The sequence below is a fragment of the Engystomops pustulosus genome, chromosome 10 (genome assembly GCF_040894005.1).
Source record: "Engystomops pustulosus chromosome 10, aEngPut4.maternal, whole genome shotgun sequence".
Lineage (NCBI taxonomy): Eukaryota > Metazoa > Chordata > Amphibia > Anura > Leptodactylidae > Engystomops > Engystomops pustulosus.
The window spans coordinates 46,960,921-46,981,360 of record NC_092420.1 but is presented as its reverse complement, the minus strand read 5'-3'; the positions used below and the strand labels follow the sequence as shown (position 1 = coordinate 46,981,360).

Sequence of the window (20,440 nt, the reverse complement as noted above, 5' to 3'; positions counted from 1 at the left end):
CGGCGCCTATGCCGTACTGAGGTACCGGGAACGGGGGATGAGGAGTGCGCGTGCGTTCATCACAGCCAATAATAGGTGGACTAAAAATACTGCTAGGAAAAGGGTTTTTAACCCCTTCAGGTGAGTATAGGGCTCCAAAACAGGGCGAAAAATTATGACAAGTATAAAAAAGTGCAAAATGCATAAGGGATATCCTATAAAATATATAATAAAAATGTATGATGATGACCATATAAAGTGAACAGTGCCAAACCAGTGCAAAAAGTGCAAAGTGAAAAATGCAGCGAAAAAAGGGGGGGTAGGTAATTTGGAAGATGCGAGCAGTGCTGGGGGGGAAGTATGATCAGGCGTCCACATGATGGATAGAGGATACCGAATATCTGTAAAACAAAGTAAAAAAACCGTGACAGACACAGAACTATATACAAAATATACAGTGTGATCCCAAAGGGGATGACAGTAGAAACACTATCACATAAATTATAACAAACCAGATAATAATACGTTAAAAATTAGAGGACATTCATGAGTTTAAAGGAAGGATGAAAAGCTAAGATGTTCATTAAGTCCTCGGGGTGACACAGTGTCTAATAGATAAATCCATCGTGTTTCTTTTTGTGCCAAGGTACGTCTCAAATCCCCACCCCGAATATCGACAACCACTTTATCAATGCCCCTTACCTTAAGCTTGGAGCCATCGCATCCGTGGTGTTCCCTGAAGTGGCATGGAATAGTTTTGAGTTTAGACAGGTCACTTTCCTCTTTTGCCGCCTCGATCCCAAGGACATGTTCGCGAACGCGACGGTGAAGTTCTCGGGAGGTTAGTCCCACATATATCAAGTCGCATGGGCAGGTAGCAAAGTATATAACTCCGATTGTAGTACAGGTGATTGACTGTGTGATCACATATTCCCTTTGCCTGTCAGAATTAAAAAAGGTTGTTGTTTTCTCCATATTGGGACATGCAACACAATTTCCACATGGACGACTGCCCCATTTGGGGCCTTTGGAACCAAATATGTTTGTATATAGTTCTGTGTCTGTCACAGTTTTTTTTACTTTTTTGTTTTACAGATATTCGGTATCCTCTATCCATCATGTGGACGCCTGATCATACTTCCCCCCCCAGCACTGCTCGCATCTTCCAAATTACCTACCCCCCCTTTTTTCGCTGCATTTTTCACTTTGCACTTTTTGCACTGGTTTGGCAAAGTGAAAAATGCAGCAAAAAAAGGGGGGGTAGGTAATTTGGAAGATGCGAGCAGTGCTGGGGGGGGGAAGTATGATCAGGCGTCCACATGATGGATAGAGGATACCGAATATCTGTAAAACAAAAAAGTAAAAAAAACGTGACAAACACAGAACTATATACAAAATATACAGTGTGATCCCACAGGGGATGACAGTAGAAACACTATCACATAAATTATAACAAACCAGATAATAATACGTTAAAAATTAGAGGACATTCATGAGTTTAAAGGAAGGATGAAAAGCTAAGATGTTCATTAAGTCCTCGGGGTGACACAGTGTCTAATAGATAAATCCATCGTGTTTCTTTTTGTGCCAAGGTACGTCTCAAATCCCCACCCCGAATATCGACAACCACTTTATCAATGCCCCTTACCTTAAGCTTGGAGCCATCGCATCCGTGGTGTTCCCTGAAGTGGCATGGAATAGTTTTGAGTTTAGACAGGTCACTTTCCTCTTTTGCCGCCTCGATCCCAAGGACATGTTCGCGAACGCGACGGTGAAGTTCTCGGGAGGTTAGTCCCACATATATCAAGTCGCATGGGCAGGTAGCAAAGTATATAACTCCGATTGTAGTACAGGTGATTGACTGTGTGATCACATATTCCTTTTGCCTGTCAGAATTAAAAAAGGTTGTTGTTTTCTCCATATTGGGACATGCAACACAATTTCCACATGGACGACTGCCCCATTTGGGGCCTTTGGAACCAAATATGTTTGTATATAGTTCTGTGTCTGTCACAGTTTTTTTTACTTTTTTGTTTTACAGATATTCGGTATCCTCTATCCATCATGTAGACGCCTGATCATCCTTCCCCCCCCCCCCCAGCACTGCTCGCATCTTCCAAATTACCTACCCCCCCTTTTTTCGCTGCATTTTTCACTTTGCATGTCACTGCACTTACACTTATTTGCACTTTTTGCACTGGTTTGGCACTGTTCACTTTATATGGTCATCATCATACATTTTTATTACATATTTTATAGGATATATATAAGCGTGTATACTTGTAATTTTACTTTATTTGTATATATGTATTTGTTTTCAATCACTGATCATCCTTTCATCACTGTGTATTCATGTTTTGTATTTTGATGTGTTATTATATACCTTTGATAGGTACCTTCCATCCCTTATGCATTTTGCACTTTTTTATACTTGTCATAATTTTTCGCCCTGTTTTGGAGCCCTATACTCACCTGAAGGGGTTAAAAACCCTTTTTCCTAGCAGTATTTTTAGTCCACCTATTATTGGCTGTGATGAACGCACGCGCACTCCTCATCCCCTGTTCCCGATACCTCAGTACGGCGCAGGCGCCGGCTCTCAGGCAACGTCACCATATCGCGATGTTTCCGGCTGCGCTGATGCCCGTCATCTCGCGATACTTCATGACGAGGATACCTTGAGCTATGTATGTGCCCCCTTGGCATGACGTGGTGTTCGCATGCGCAGCATACTGGGTGCGACCAATTTAGACGCACGCTCCCTATTGGAGCAGCCCATTTTGTCACCTCCCATCTCTGCAACGTCCACTGATTGATGATTCCATCCTATTGGTTAGTCGATCCTTATATACTCCCTCCTCCCATTACCAGATACTACCCTTGAGAAAGCCTTAGCGAAAAACACGTGTCGGAGTCGTGCAGTGTCTGATTGTATGGTATGGTAATTATGCCCTACGTGTACCCACTGTTTCACTATGTATCTATGATATGTTGTTTACTCCTGCTGGATCCTCAGCACTTTACCACCTTACCCTTTACCTATATCTACTTGTTTACAACTATTTATTACTCTCATGCATTGCTTCTTTGTTTTTAAATTGTTCCTATGTTATGTGCCTATGAATTTCTATTGATTTTGTGTTGATTATGATTAATAAAGACTATATTTCTTATATATAGCTTACATCTTTCCTAAATTTTTTATGCATATAGTTTGATATCAAGTACGAATATAATAGCACAATAGAGATGAGCGAACACTAAAATGCTCGGGTACTCGTTATTCGAGACGAACTTTTCCCGATGCTCGAGTGCTCGTCTCGAATAACGAACCCCATTGAAGTCAATGGGAGACTCGAGCATTTTTCAAGGGGACCAAGGCTCTGCACAGGGAAGCTTGGCCAAACACCTGGGAACCTCAGAAAAGGATGGAAACACCACGGAAATGGACAGGAAACAGCAGGGGCAGCATGCATGGATGCCTCTGAGGCTGCATAATCGCACCATTATGCCAAAATTATGGGCAACAGCATGGCCATGACAGAGTGACAGAATGAAGCTAGATAGCATCTAAAACATCCAATAATTGACCCTGACACTATAGGGGATGGCATGCAGAGGCAGCGGCAGCAGGCTAGAGAGTGTCATGGCGACATACCCTAAATGGACTCAGGCTTCAAACCAATGGGTGGCAGAGAGGAACCAAAGGAGGTGAGCAAGAAGCGCTCAAATAATATCGGTACATGATAAAAGTTTGCCAGTATATTTTGTGGATTACACAGCAGGGTGGCGACAAAGTTAACATGGAAGCCATGAAAACAACCCAAAATTCTGCCTGACACAGCTCGTTTGATAAGGGGACCATGTATGGAGGCAGTGAACTAGTAGTAGATTAAAGGTGCTGCAGTTAAAACTATGTTAGTTGGATCTTGGCATGGAGCTGGCGCTCCGCTGCCAGGCGAGCTTTCGCCAATCCAAGCCCCTGTCTATAGGCTACTCCCCAAACAGCACTTCTAAGAACCTTTTGTATAAGATCAAGTGTAGTAGCGTTCTTATAAGTTTAGGATATGCCGGGTGAGGGGAATGTAAACAGATGCGCAAGAAGCGCTGAAATAATATCCCTAAATGGTAAAAGTTTGCAAGTATATTTTGGGGATTACACAGCAGGGTGGCGACAAAGTTAACAACTTTGATGTGGAATGCCCTGTAATAGCTCTTGGGCGGTGTGCCTTTTATCGCCTAGGCTCAGCAGTTTCAGCACCGCCTGCTGTCGCTTAGCGACGGCACTGCTGCTGTGCCTAGAGCTACCGACTGATGGCGCCATGCCCACGGATGGTAATTCGGAGGAGGAGGAGGTGGAGGAGGGGTGGGAGGAGGTATAGTAGGCCTTTGAGACCTGGACCGAGGTAGGCCCCGCAATTCTCTGCGTCGGCAGTATATGACCAGCCCCAGGGTCAGACTCGGTCCCAGCCTGCACCAAGTTAAGTGTAGTAGCGTTCTTATAAGTTTGGGATATGGCGGGTGAGGGGAATGTAAACAGATGCGCAAGAAGCGCATGATGCGCATGGAGCTGGCGTTCCGCTGCCAGGCGAGCTTTCGCCAATCCAAGCCCCTGTCTCTAGGCTACTCCCCAAACAGCACTTCTAAGAACCTTTTGTATAAGATCAAGTGTAGTAGCGTTCTTATAAGTTTAGGATATGCCGGGTGAGGGGAATGTAAACAGATGCGCAAGAAGCGCTGAAATAATATCCCTAAATGGTAAAAGTTTGCAAGTATATTTTGGGGATTACACAGCAGGGTGGCGACAAAGTTAACAACTTTGATGTGGAATGCCCTGTAATAGCTCTTGGGCGGTGTGCCTTTTATCGCCTAGGCTCAGCAGTTTCAGCACCGCCTGCTGTCGCTTAGCGACGGCACTGCTGCTGTGCCTAGAGCTACCGACTGATGGCGCCATGCCCACGGATGGTAATTCGGAGGAGGAGGAGGTGGAGGAGGGGTGGGAGGAGGTATAGTAGGCCTTTGAGACCTGGACCGAGGTAGGCCCCGCAATTCTCTGCGTCGGCAGTATATGACCAGCCCCAGGGTCAGACTCGGTCCCAGCCTGCACCAAGTTAAGTGTAGTAGCGTTCTTATAAGTTTGGGATATGGCGGGTGAGGGGAATGTAAACAGATGCGCAAGAAGCGCATGATGCGCATGGAGCTGGCGTTCCGCTGCCAGGCGAGCTTTCGCCAATCCAAGCCCCTGTCTCTAGGCTACTCCCCAAACAGCACTTCTAAGAACCTTTTGTATAAGATCAAGTGTAGTAGCGTTCTTATAAGTTTAGGATATGCCGGGTGAGGGGAATGTAAACAGATGCGCAAGAAGCGCTGAAATAATATCCCTAAATGGTAAAAGTTTGCCAGTATATTTTGTGGATAACACAGCAGGGTGGCGACAAAGTTAACAACTTTGATGTGGAATCCATGAAAACAACCCAAATTTCTGCCTGACACACCTCGTTTGATAAAGGGACGATGTATGGAGGCAGCTATATGGACGACTTTTGGAGGTAGCAATGGAGACAACGTGTGGAGGCTGCTATGGAGACAATTTAATTTGGATAGTGCCTGTATGTGGCAGTCCCAAACATTTTTCAAACCAGAGGAGCAGGTAGGTGGCCCTCCAGTAAAATGGGATAGATTGAGTGCCTGTATGTGGCAGTCCCAAAAATGTTTCAAACCAGAGGAGCAGGTAGGTGGCCCTCCAGTAAAATGGAATAGATTGAGTGCCTGTATGTGGCAGTCCCAAAAATTGTTCAAACCAGAGGAGCAGGTAGGTGGCCCTGCAGTAAAATGGAATAGATTGAGTGCCTGTATGTGGCAGTCCCAAAAATTGTTCAAACCAGAGGAGCAGGTAGGTGGCCCTGCAGTAAAATGGAATAGATTGAGTGCCTGTATGTGGCAGTCCCAAAAATTTTTTAAAACAGAGGACCGGGTAGGTGGCCCTCCAGAAAAATGGAATAGATTGAGTGCCTGTATGTGGCACTCACAAAAATTGTTTCAAACAGAGGACCGGGTAGGTGGCCCTCCAGAAAAATTAAATGCATGAAGTACTATAGCAAGAGCCAGTGGGCCCTGTCAAAAAATAGCCAGTTTCCTCTGCTTTACTGTACAAAGAGGAGGAGAAGGAGGAAAATGAGGAGGAGGAGGAGGAGTGGATCAATTATTCAGGTTGAGCTTCCTTCACCTGGTGGAGATTGGAAATTCTGAGAAATCCAGCCTTTATTCATTTTAATAAGCGTCAGCCTGTCAGCGCTGTCAGTCGACAGGCGTGTACGCTTATCGGTGATGATGCCACCAGCTGCACTGAAAACCCGCTCGGACAAGACGCTAGCGGCAGGGCAGGCAAGAACCTCCAAGGCGTACAGCGCCAGTTCGTGCCACATGTCCAGCTTTGAAACCCAGTAGTTGTAGGGAGCTGTGTGATCATTTAGGACGATGGTATGGTCAGCTACGTACTCCCTCACCATCTTTCTGTAAAGATCAGCCCTACTCTGCCGAGACTGGGGACAGGTGACAGTGTCTTGCTGGGGTGACATAAAGCTGGCAAAAGCCTTGTAAAGCGTACCCTTGCCAGTGCTGGACAAGCTGCCTGCTCGCCTACTCTCCCTCGCTACTTGTCCCGCAGAACTACGCACTCTGCCGCTAGCGCTGTCAGAAGGGAAATACTGTTTCAGCTTGTGCACCAGGGCCTGCTGGTATTCATGCATTCTCACACTCCTTTCCTCTCCAGGGATGAGAGTGGGAAGATTTTGCTTGTACCGTGGGTCCAGGAGAGTGAACACCCAGTAATCGGTGCTGGAATAAATTCTTTGAACGCGAGGGTCACGGGATAGGCAGCCTAGCATGAAATCTGCCATATGCGCCAGAGTACCAACGCGTAAGAATTCACTCCCCTCACTGGCCTGACTGTCCATTTCCTCCTCCTCCAACTCCTCCAACTCCTCTTCTTCTGCCCATACACGCTGAACAGTGAAGGACTCAACAATGGTCCCCTCTTGTGTCTCGCCAACATTCTCCTCCTCTTCCTCCTCATCCTCCTCCACCTCCACCTCCTCCGATATGCGCTGAGAAACAGACCTCAGGGTGCTTTGGCTATCAACAAGGGAATATTCTTCCCCCGTCTCTTGTGACGAGCGCAAAGCTTCCGACTTCATGCTGACCAGAGAGTTTTTCAACAGGCCAAGCAGCGGGATGGTGAGGCTGATGATGGCGGCATCGCCACTGACCATCTGTGTTGACTCCTCAAAGTTACTCAGCACCTGACAGATATCAGACATCCACGTCCACTCCTCATTGTAGACTTGAGGAAGCTGACTGACCTGACTACCAGTTCTGGTGGAAGTTGACATCTGGCAGTCTACAATCGCTCTGCGCTGCTGGTAAACTCTGGATAACATGGTCAGTGTTGAATTCCACCTCGTGGGCACGTCGCACAACAGTCGGTGAGCGGGCAGTTGGAGGCGGCGCTGCGCTGCCCTGAGAGTGGCAGCATCTGGGCTGGACTTCCTGAAATGCGCACAGATGCGGCGCACCTTCGTGAGCAAATCAGACAGATTGGGGTATGTCTTGAGGAAACGCTGCACTATCAGATTTAACACATGGGCCAGGCATGGCACATGTGTCAGTCTGCCGAGTTGCAGAGCCGCCACCAGGTTACGGCCGTTGTCACACACAACCATTCCCGGCTTGAGGTTCAGCGGTGCCAGCCACAGATCAGTCTGCGCCGTGATGCCCTGTAATAGCTCTTGGGCGGTGTGCCTTTTGTCGCCTAGGCTCAGCAGTTTGAGCACCGCCTGCTGTCGCTTAGCGACGGCACTGCTGCTGTGCCTAGAGCTACCGACTGATGGCGCCGTGCCCACGGATGGTAGTTCGGAGGAGGAGGTGGAGGAGGGGTGGGAGGAGGAGGAGGCATAGTAGGCCTGAAACACCTGGACCGAGGTAGGCCCCGCAATCCTCGGCGTCGGCAGTATATGAGCAGCCCCAGGGTCAGACTCGGTCCCAGCCTCCACCAAGTTAACCCAATGTGCCGTCAGCGATATATAGTGGCCCTGCCCGGCAGCACTCGTCCACGTGTCCGTGGTCAGGTGGACCTTGTCAGAAACGGCGTTGGTCAGGGCACGGATGATGTTGTCTGACACGTGCTGGTGCAGGGCTGGGACGGCACATCGGGAAAAGTAGTGGCGGCTGGGGACCGAATACCGAGGGGCGGCCGCCGCCATGAGGTTGCGAAAGGCCTCGGTCTCTACTAGCCTATAGGGCAGCATCTCCAGGCTAAGCAATCTGGAGATGTGCACATTAAGGGCTTGGGCGTGCGGGTGGGTTGCACTATATTTGCGTTTCCGCTCCAGCGTCTGGGGTATGGAGAGCTGAACGCTGGTGGATGCTGTGGAGGATCGTGGAGGCGACGATGGGGTTTTTGTGCCAGGGTCCTGGGCAGGGGGCTGACTAGCAGCTGACACAGGGGAAGGAGCAGTGGTGTGCACGGCCGGAGGTGAACGGGCTTGTTGCCACTGAGTGGGGTGCTTAGCATTCATATGCCTGCGCATACTGGTGGTAGTTAAGCTAGTAGTGGTGGAACCCCTGCTGAGCCTGGTTTGGCAAATGTTGCACACCACAGTCCGTCGGTCATCCGGTGTTTCCTTAAAGAACCTCCACACTTCTGAAGATCTAGCCCTCGCCGCAAGAGCCCTCACCACGGGAGCTTCACTAGTTGACAGTGGCGCTGATGCACCAGCTCTGGCCCTGCCTCTCCGTCTGGCCCCACCACTGCCTCTTCCAACCTGTTCAGGTCGAGGACTCTCCTCCGTCTCAGAAGCACTGTGTTCACCCGGCCTCTCAACCCAGCTTGGGTCTGTCACCTCATCATCCTCCGATCCCTCAGTCTGCTCCCCCCTCGGACTTCCTGCCCTGACAACAACTTCCCCACTGTCTGACAACCGTGTCTCCTCATCGTCGGACACCTCTTTACACACTTCCACTACGTCAAGAAGGTCATCATCACCCACAGACTGTGACTGGTGGAAAACCTGGGCATCGGAAAATTGCTCAGCAGCAACCGGACAAGTGGTTTGTGACTGTGGGAAGGGTCCAGAAAACAGTTCCTCAGAGTATGCCGGTTCAAATGCCAAATTTTCCTGGGAGGGGGCAGACTGGGGGGGAGGAGGCTGAGGTGCAGGAGCTGGAGGAGTGGGGATTTCGGTGACATGGGTGGACTGCGTGGAAGACTGACTGGTGGTGGACAAATTGCTCGAAGCATTGTCAGCAATCCACGACATCACCTGTTCGCACTGTTCTGGCCTCAACAGTGCTCTACCACGAGTCCCAGTAACTTCAGACATGAACCTAGGGAGTGTAGCTCTGCGGCGTTCCCCTGCTCCCTCATCAGCAGGTGGTGTCTCACCCCGCCCAGGACCACGGCCTCTGACCCCTGCAGTAGTTGGACGCCCACGTCCCCGCCCTCGTCCTCTACCCCTAGCCCTCGGGTTAAACATTTTTAAAATGAGAGTTATAACTTTTTTTTTTTTTTTACTTCTTTTTGTTTTTTTTGGTGTTTTTTTGTGTTTTTTTTTTTTTTTGTGTTTTTTGGTTTTTTTTTGAGTTTTTAAAACCAAACAATCCTATCCTATTGCTATGGCTATTTTCTAGCCAAGTATCAAAGGAAGCACACTACTATGCCAGATGAGATGACACTGAGTTATTGCCTAATAGAAATCCAACCCCTACTGAATTTTGCCACTTCGGCCTTTGCTATGGATATGTGCGCCACTAAGCGCAGAACACAGCGGTCGCAAGTCTCACTACAAATTGCTCAGAATTGGCAAGTACATGCACTGCAGAAACTACAGCCACCAGCAGATCAACCAGAAATCAAATATATAGAACGCTACTGTAGGCTTCAAGAAGCTGTTTGTATTCTCCTATGGCTATTTTCTAGCCAAGTATCAAAGGAAGCACACTACTATGCCAGATGAGATGACACTGAGTTATTGCCTAATAGAAATCCAACCCCTACTGAATTTTGCCACTTCGGCCTTTGCTATGGATATGTGCGCCACTAAGCGCAGAACACAGCGGTCGCAAGTCTCACTACAAATTGCTCAGAATTGGCAAGTACATGCACTGCAGAAACTACAGCCACCAGCAGATCAACCAGAAATCAAATATATAGAACGCTACTGTAGGCTTCAAGAAGCTGTTTGTATTCTCCTATGGCTATTTTCTAGCCAAGTATCAAAGGAAGCACACTACTATGCCAGATGAGATGACACTGAGTTATTGCCTAATAGAAATCCAACCCCTACTGAATTTTGCCACTTCGGCCTTTGCTATGGATATGTGCGCCACTAAGCGCAGAACACAGCGGTCGCAAGTCTCACTACAAATTGCTCAGAATTGGCAAGTACATGCACTGCAGAAACTACAGCCACCAGCAGATCAACCAGAAATTAAATATATAGAACGCTACTGTAGGCTTCAAGAAGCTGTTTGTATTCTCCTATGGCTATTTTCTAGCCAAGTATCAAAGGAAGCACACTACTATGCCAGATGAGATGACACTGAGTTATTGCCTAATAGAAATCCAACCCCTACTGAATTTTGCCACTTCGGCCTTTGCTATGGATATGTGCGCCACTAAGCGCAGAACACAGCGGTCGCAAGTCTCACTACAAATTGCTCAGAATTGGCAAGTACATGCACTGCAGAAACTACAGCCACCAGCAGATCAACCAGAAATCAAATATATAGAACGCTACTGTAGGCTTCAAGAAGCTGTTTGTATTCTCCTATGGCTATTTTCTAGCCAAGTATCAAAGGAAGCACACTACTATGCCAGATGAGATGACACTGAGTTATTGCCTAATAGAAATCCAACCCCTACTGAATTTTCCCACTTCGGTCTTTGCTATGGATATGTGTGCCACTAAGAGCTAAACACAACGGTAGCAAGTCCCCCTGCTAATTCCTCACAAAATGGTAAAAGATGCAAATTAAAATAAAAAAAGTAGAACGTTATTGTAGCCCTAAGAAGGGCTGTTGGGTTCTTTGAGAATCACTCCTGCCTAACAGTAAGCTAATAGAACACCCTAACGCTTTCCCTGAGCAGCAGCAGCTCTCTCCCTAGCGGCATCCAGAGACAGAATGATCCGAGCAGCGCGGCCAGCGGCTAGTCTATCCCAGGGTCACCTGATCTGGCCAGCCAACCACTGCTATCGACGTGTAAGGGTACCACGTCATGCTGGGTGGAGTGCAGAGTCTCCTGGCTTGTGATTGGCTCTGTTTCTGGCCGCCAAAAAGCAAAACGGCGGGAGCTGCCATTTTCTCGAGCGGGCGAAGTATTCGTCCGAGTAACGAGCAGTTTCGAGTACCCTAATGCTCGACCGAGCATCAAGCTCGGACGAGCATGTTCGCTCATCTCTATAGCACAACAATCAAAAGGAGAAGCAATATTTGATCACATAATAAATTCAATATCTTTGATGTCTGACTGGAACCTATAGATTGACACGTTTTGTTTCCTAATGTCTATAAACAACAAACTGTTGAACTTCCTGTTTCAACGGACATATTTTCTCTGCTGGAAACCTAAGTTGATGGAAAGCATTTTCTTTACCCATGTCGTCATTTATTTTTCTAGGTTCTGTGAACATTTGCAATGAGACAAGAAATCAGATGCTTAACTTCGTGTTGAAGAGTGGAAGTTGAATTGCCCAAAACAAATAAAGAAAATGTTTGTGTCAATGTGAGAAATTGGCAAGTATTTATAGAAAGATTTTAAGTAATCATTTACTGGCAGTAACAATAGGAAATGAGTTGGACGAATTTCGGAAGTCTGGAAACGCAGATTAAACCTCTTATTTTTTTTACACAAACTGTCTACGTACATTTTGTAAAAGTTAAAATTTAACTTATAGTATTCTGACTATTTTTTGCTAGCACCAATTGCAGGTGTTAATCCTTTGATTGCCAACCGCAGTCAAAAGCACAGTGTAATAGATCATGCGTAAAATCCCCATCTAGTGCCATAGTTTAGTATGGTAGGATCAATTAGACTCCCTAGGGTTAAAGTACCTTGTGGGGTCTGTAAAATAGTTTAAAAAAATTAAAAAGTTATAATAAGAACTCTAGAACTGATATTCTGACATTCACACGATATTATTTTATTACTTATATCTATAACAGCATGGATTTTAGTCTTTTTAGCACTGGTTGTTTCAGAGTCACTTTAGCCAACCTTCTCTACTGTTCTTTAGGGAGTGTGAGAGCATCTTCTTTTTGTCTTGTTACCCCTATGTAGACTAAAAGCAGGTTTAGTTTGGATTCCTACTTCTTTGGGCAGCCCGTCAAAGTGACAAAGAAATGTGACAAGTTATTTGGTTAATAAAGTTTATAAAAGACTTATGTCCATCAACTTCAATCAAGGGCAATAATTGGATGAGGAAGGGATTTCAGGGAAACCATTCTATATTTCAACATAACCGTCAACGTTCTTTTATGTAAACAGGCATCTATACCCTTTTTTAAGGTCTCTGCTGTCCCTACTGTGAAAAGCAACTGAGCTTGGCTATTCCACAGATTTACCCTGACGCCTCTGGTGATTAAACCTTGATTTAACCTGGAACAACTTACCACCAAATTTTTTTTGTATGGACTATTCATATATTTGTACAAATTAATCATGTCCCCCCTTAGTTGTGTCTTCTTGAAACCAAATAAATCTAATAGTTAGAATCTTTCCACATAACACCTGATAAAAATAAAAATTTAAAATTTCAATAAAATGTTACAATACCCCCTAACACATATAAAACAATCAATAATTTTAAAGTTGAAAAAAAGTAAAAAAAAAAAAACCCCTCCATAAATATAAAATCTATAAAAAAGGTTATTCCTGGAGATGATCCCCTTAACGGACAAAATGTGCTTAGCAATGAAAACTTCAGCTCTTTCAGGAAAAAATTACACCTTAAATCCATCCTAAGTATGAAAAAGTTATTGGAGTCAGAAAATGGTAAAGTGGATCCTTTGGATTGCGTTTCAAAAATAACCAAAATGCCACTTGAGAATGCGGCCTGCGGGACTCTGCACACATCATGGCACCTGAAAACTATTTTATCAAATTCTGCCCTACGAAAGCTCCTTTCCTTCCATGCTCTGACATGTAGGGTGCCCTCTTACTCATAAGAAACTTCACAATATGAGTATTTTTTAGTTTATGTGGGTAAATTTTATGGCTAAATGAAGTATTAATGATAAAAACTAGTCAATTCTAAATTAATGCATCATTTTGTTTAACGTTCTGTAAAATACATAAATGGTTAACAAGCTTCCTATGTGCTATTTTGAATTGTTTGAGCGGTTAAGTTATTAGAATGGGGTGATATGTGTGTGGGGGGGAGGGGTTCTATTAATAGAACTTTCGAAAACCCCTATATAAATAACATTTTCCTTAAAATAATTGAATCTAAAATTTTCTTCAAAATTTGAGAAACATTTGAGATGCTGTTCGATTTATAAAATAATGCCAACACAAAGCTGAGCTATGGTTAATACTAGTTAGTAACTAATTTGGGCAGTAGGACTATCAATTTGAAAAAAAAGAACATTTTGAATTATGAAAATAGCTAATTTTTTCATAAATTTTTAATTAAAAAAATGCTATATATATATAAAGCAAAATTGGCCACTAACTTGATGTACAACATGTCACAAACTGGAGGTCAATTCACAGGAAACCACTTTCTCTTAGGCATTGAGCACAAAGACCCGGCAGGGTTTGCAGGGAGAGGCAGGTTTAAATAGATTTCTGGGAAATGGCCAGGGCCAATAAACAGTGCTCTGGCCCTTTAAATTTCCTGAAGCCAGCGTGTGCCCTAAGTACGTCTTTGGAGCATGCACCCAAATGCCACTTTTTTTGCCATTTTAAAAAATATAAAAAATTCAAAAAAAAAGTGATCAAAAGGTCATACAGTCCTAAAAATGGTAGCATTGAAAACATCATCAAAAGTCTCAAAAAATTACACACCCACAGCTCTGTATACCGAAGTATCAAAAAGTTAATTGCCCCAAAATATGGTAAAAAAAAAATTTGGAATTTGGTGCAAATTTGGTATCCCCGTGATCATACCAAGCCAAATAATAAAGAAGACATGTCATTTGAGGCACAGAGGGAAATCTGTAAAATATAACCCCACAAGAAAATGTTGCAAATGCATTTTTTCACCAATTTCATTTCATTTGGATTTTTTTTCCCCACTTACCAGTACATGACAAGAAATATAAAATACCATCACTATGAAGTGCAATTTCTTATGCAGAAAACAAGCCATCACAGAGCTCTGTACATGGAAAAATAAAAAAGTTAAAGATTTTTGAAGGTGGGGGGTGAAAAATAAAAGCGCAAAAACGAAAAAGGGCCTCGGCGGGAAGGGGTTAAAGGCACAGTGTCAACCTATGCATGTGCAAAATATATCATTATTGCAGTGTATTATCATGATCAAGCAATCAGATGATTTAATTTTCATTTCCCATGGTGGAATAAGTAAAATGGCAAAAAAAAAGTTTTTAAATAAAAATAAATTAATTAATAAAAATGCCCATAAGCTCCATAAACATATAAAGAGACATAGAACGCATACAAGTCTAAATCATAACACAAAAAAACATTATTGAACCTGCATAATGCACACTGTAAAAAAAAATGTTAATGTATAAAAAAATTATAATTTGTTACCAATTTAATCCCACAAAACATGCAATAAAAAAAACATACCGTATATACTCGTGTATAAGCTAAGTTTTTCAGCACAAAAAATGTGCTGAAAAACGTCCCCTCGGCTTATACACGAGTCACAGGTCACTTAAAAAATACTTTAAAAAAATAAACTTATATACTCACCCTCCGGTGGCCCGGGAGAGAGCAATGGCGGCACCCAGCGCGATGTACAGAAGATAGAAGACAGGCGCGGAAGCCAGAAGAGGACCCGCGCAGACATCGGGGGACCAGCGCTGCAGATCAGGGCCACCTGAGGGTGAGTATATAAGTTTATTATTTTTTTAATGCTGGGCTGTGCTGTATACTACTGGGGGCTGGCTGTGCTGTGCTGTATACCAGTGATTTTCAACCAGTGTGCCGTGGCACACTAGTGTGCCGCGACACATGGTCGGGTGTGCCGCGGGGAAAGTTACCCAAACTATGGTGCCCCCTGTATTTTGTTTCCCGGCAATGCGCAGCGATGCGCAGTCACGGCTTCTTACAATGTAGGAGACGTGTACAATAACACATGCGCAAGCTTTGAACCTCGCATGACAAAATGACGTCACCGAGGCTGGGGCATCATCCTGAGAGCAGAGAGACTCTCACATTTGCCCACCCCCAAGGTAATGCCCACCAATAATGCTGACTATATGAGCTTTAGCCTGAGTATATGAACTGTTGGCAGAATACTCAGCATATGAGCTGGTACTTTTAGTACTCCAGCAGTATACTGCATATAACAATGAGAAATGTAAAATGAGCAATACTATAGTCATGAGGCTGGAGTACTACAAGTACCAGCTCATATGCTGAGTATATGAGCTGGCACTTGTACTCTGGCCTCATGGCCATAGTACTTCTCATTGTACCCCTTTATTTTGCAGTATATGAGCCACATAATAATCAGCACCATATACTAAAAACAGGGATAAACTGAGAACTGTTGAGGAAGAGCTTTGTGTGTGTCTTTCCACCATTCCTGCCAGGATATACCTTTTGTGTTTATTGAAACAGGCCCAGGTTTCACACTGAGTGAGTAAAATAAATTTAGAATCTATATTATTAACTATATGTATAATATGACTGTTTTCATTTTGTGCTATTTTGGTTGGTGGTGTGCCCCAGGATTTTCTAAGTATAAAAAGTGTGCCGCGGCTCAAAAAAGGTTAAAAATCACTGCTGTATACTACTGGGGGCTGGCTGGGCTGTGCTGTATACTACTGGGGGCAGGCTGGGCTGTGCTGTATACTACTGGGGGCTGGCTGGGCAGTGCTGTATACTACTGGGGGCTGGCTGGGCAGTGCTGTATACTACTGGGGGCTGGCTGGGCTGTGCTGTATACTACTGGGGGCTGGCTGGGCTGTGCTGTATACTACTGGGGGCTGGCTGGGCTGTGCTGTATACTACTGGGGGCTGGCTGGGCTGTGCTGTATACTATTGGGGGCAGGCTGGGCAGTGCTGTATACTACTGGGGGCAGGCTGGGCAGTGCTGTATACTACTGGGGGAAGGCTGTATACTACTGGGGGCAGGCTGGTTACTACTGGGGGCAGGCTGTATACTACTGGGGGCAGGCTGGGGTGGCTGTATACTACTGGCGGCAGGCTGTATACTATAGGGGGCTGGCTGGCTATATACTGGGGGGGTCTATGACCAATCCATTTCCCACCCTCGGCTTATACTCGAGTCTATAGGTTTTCCCAGTTTTTGGTGGTAAAATTAGGGGTCTCGGCTTATACTCGGGTCGGCTTATACTCGAGTGTATATACGGTATGTACTCCAGAATAATACAGTTACAAGTACAATATGTCTCACAAAAACAAGCCATCAAACAGCTACATAGCCAAAAAAATGTTTTGCCACTTGGAAGTTGGCAATGTAAAAATGATAGATTTTTTTTTCCCCCACATTAAGTTTTATTTGGCAAATTTAGTAAAACGTAAGAAAAAATATATAAGTATGGTATCAACATAATCGTATTGACCCATTGAATAAAGATAATGGGTCATATTTATCATATGCTGGCGCTCGTGATAGCCCCGCCGCTGCATGTTCGCACCGGCATACAAAGGGGAGCTTCCGCCTCTAGATGTATCGGGGCAGCTGGCTGTGCAGTGTTTATCCTACGCCAGGCAGGGCCAGACAGTAACACCCCGCGCCAGCGGCGGCCGTGCCCTCGGCTCGTCCGGCCGCGGCCCCCTTCACGCTCCACTGGCGTGAAGGTGGCGATCTGGGCAAATAATTGCAAAAGCTAGCAATAAGCTAGCATTTGTGATTATTTCAGGGCCTCTGTGCCACTGGCATCGCACAGAGGTCCTAATAAATATGCCCCAATATGGTTATTAAGCTATATGGTGAACACCAAAAAAGGTAAAAAATCCGGTACAGAATTGATGCTTTTTACAGCCAGCCACCCCCAGTAGTATACAGCCAGTCTGCCCCATGGAATATACAGCCAGCTCACCCAACATGTAAAATAAATAAACTTATATACTCGATCCGGCTGCCCCGATGCTCATCGTGGCTCCCCGATGTCAGCACGGCTGCTCTTCCGTCTTCCCCGCAGCTCCTCTTCTTTCTTGGGTCTTCTGTAACAGCTGGCATAGTCGCGGCCATGTTATCTGCCAACAGGCGCCTTATATGACGTCAGCAGCAGCCGCAGGGAGGGTGCGGGGAGCCGAGCTGAGCATCAGGGCCGCCGGAGGGTGAGTACAGGCAGTCCCCGGGTTACATACAAGATAGGGTCTGTAGGTTTGTTCTTAAGTTGAATTTGTATGTAAGTCGGAACTGTATATTTTATCATTGTAATCCCAGTCAGAACTTTTTTGGTCTCTGTGACAATTGGATTTTAAAAATGTTGGTTTGTCATAAGAATCAGGATTAACAATAAAGCTTCATTACAGACACCTTTGATAACTGTTGCAGCAGTTTATTGTAGCCTAGGACTAAAGTACAATAAATTACCAATAACCAGTGGTCCGTTTGTAACTAGGGGTCGTATGTAAGTCGAGTGTTCTTAAGTAGGGGACCGCCTGTATATGTTTCTTTTTTTATTGACTCAATGTATAAGCCGAGGTGAGCACAAAAAATGTGCTGAAAAACTCGGCTTATACATGTATATATACAGTAATACATTTTTAACAAAAGGGGATACCAACACCAAAATGGTAACACTAGAAGATGCACCTCATCCTGCAAAAAAAATGCCATAATATGGCCAGAATAACGAAAAAGCTAAAATTGGCTAGCCTACAAAAGGGACCAATGAGAAAACTAAAATCCAGGCAGCTGCAGGGCGCTCCTTCCCTTAAGCAACTCCACAGCCAAATGTGGGGGTCTCTGTATTTGAGATAAATTACATAACAAATTTAGGTTGGGTTTAGAGATGAGCGAACATACTCATCCGAGCTTGATGCTCGTTCGAGCATTAGCGTACTCGAAACTGCTTGTTGCTCGGACGAGTATTTCGCCAGCTCGAGAAAATGGCATCTCCTGCCGTTGTGATTTTTGGCGGCCAGAAACAGAGCCAATCACAAGCTAGGAGACTCTGCACTCCACCCAGCATGACATGGTATAGCTGTGGTTGGCTGGCCTGATCAGGTGACCCTGGAATAGACTAGCCCCTGCCCGCGCTGCTCGGATCATTCTCTGTCTGGATGCCGCTAGGGAGAGAGCTGCTGCTGCTGCAGGGATAGCGTTAGGGTGTTCTATTAGAATAGTGTTAGGCAGGAATGATTCTACAAGAACCCAACAGCCCTTCTTAGGGCTACAATAATGTTATATATTTACTTTTTTTTGTTTGCTTGTGGCTGGGCTTGCTGCCACTAGTAGTGCAGCTAGTACCATATTGTGAGGAATTTGCTGGGAGACTTGCGACCGTTGTGTTTAGCTCTTAGTGACACGCATATCCACCTCAAACACCGAAGTGGGACAATTCATTAGGGGTTTGATTTGAATTAGGCACAGTCTTCTGATTTATTTTTTTTACGTTTATTTCTTTTTATAACTCAAAGTCATCAGGCACAGCACAAAATCCAGTTGTGTGCTGTCAGTGTAGGTTAAAAACTAGCCATAGCAATAGGATAGCATCGTTTTGTTTTAAAAAAAAATAACAAAAAAAACGCGTGGGCGTCCAACTACTGCAGGGGTCAGAGGCCGTGGTCCTGGGCGGGGTGAGACACCACCTGCTGATAAGGGAGCAGGGGAACGCTGCAGAGCTACACTCCCTAGGTTCATCATGTCTCAAGTTACTGGGACTCGTGGTAGAGCACTGTTGAGGCCAGAACAGTGCAAAGAGGTGATGTCGTGGATTGCGGACAATGCTTCTAGCCATTTGTCCACCAGTCAGTCTTCCTCAGCCTCCTTCCCCCAAGTCTGCCCCCTCCCAGCAAAATTTGGCATTTGATCCGGCATACTCTGAGGAACTGTTTTCTGGACCCTTCCCACAGTCACAAACCACTTGTCCGGTTGCTGCTGAGCTATTTTCCGATACCCAGGTTTTCCACCGGTCGCAGTCTGTGGGTGATGATGACATTATTGACGTAGTGGAAGAAGTGTGTAAAGAGGTGTCGGACGATGAGGAGACACGGTTGTCAGACAGTGGTGAAGTTGTTGTCAGGGCTCAGGGGGGAGCAGACCGAGGGATCGGAGGATGATCAGGTGACAGACCCAAGCTGGGTTCATAGGCCAGGTGAACACAGTGCTTCTGAGACGGAGGCGAGTCCTATACCACAACAGGTTGGAAGAGGCAGTGGTGGGGCCAGACGGAGAGGCAGGGCCAGAGCTGGTGCATCAGCGCCAAATGTTTCACATAGTCAAGCTCCCGTGGCGAGGGCTAGATTTTCAGAAGTCTGGAGGTTCTTTAAAGAAACACCGGATGACCGACGGACTGTGGTGTGCAACCTGTGCCAAACCAGGATCAGCAGGGGTACCACCACTACTAGCTTAACTACCACCAGTATGCGCAGGCATATGAATGCTAAACACCCCACTCAATGGCACCAAGCCCGTTCACCTCCGGCTGGGCACACCACTGCTCCTTCCCCTATGTCATCTGCTAGTCAGCCCCCTGCCCAGGACCCCGGCCCAAACACCTCCCGTGCGAAAACCCCATCTTCGCCTCCACGATCCTCCACAGCATCCACCAGCGTTCAGCTCTCCATACCCCAGACGCTGCAGCGCAAAAGGGAGTATAGTGCAACCCACCCACACGCCCAAGCCCTCAACGTCCACATCTCCAAACTGCTTAGACTGGAGATGCTGCCCTATAGGCTGGTAGAGACCGAGGCCTTTCGAAACCTCATGGCGGTGGCCGCCCCTCAGTGTTCGGTCCCCAGCCGCCACTACTTTTCCTGATGTGCCGTCCCAGCCCTGCACAAGCATGTGTCAGACAACATCATCCGTGCCCTGACCAACGCCGTTTCTGACAAGGTCCACCTGACCACGGACACGTGGACGAGTGCTGCCGGGCAGGGCCACTATATGTCACTGACGGCACATTGGGTTAACTTGGTGGAGGCTGGGACCGAGTCTGACCCTGGGGCTGCTCATATACTGCCGACGCCGAGGATTGCAGGGCCTACCTCGGTCCAGATCTCAAAGGCCTACTATGCCTCCTCCTCCTCCCACCCCTCCACTACCTCCTCCTCCGAATTACCATCCGTGGGCA

At 45.9% G+C, this 20,440-nt stretch overlaps 1 long non-coding RNA gene across 1 annotated transcript in view; it reads left to right on the top strand.

Annotated features, from left to right (window-relative positions):
* The window catches only part of LOC140104347 (uncharacterized), a 104,347-nt gene that overhangs the window by 19,313 nt on the left and 64,594 nt on the right, over positions 1-20,440 (top strand). The window contains exon 2 of the long non-coding RNA XR_011850298.1: positions 11,655-11,770. This is a non-coding gene — a long non-coding RNA (uncharacterized lncRNA). The remainder of the gene's footprint in view (positions 1-11,654; positions 11,771-20,440) is intronic.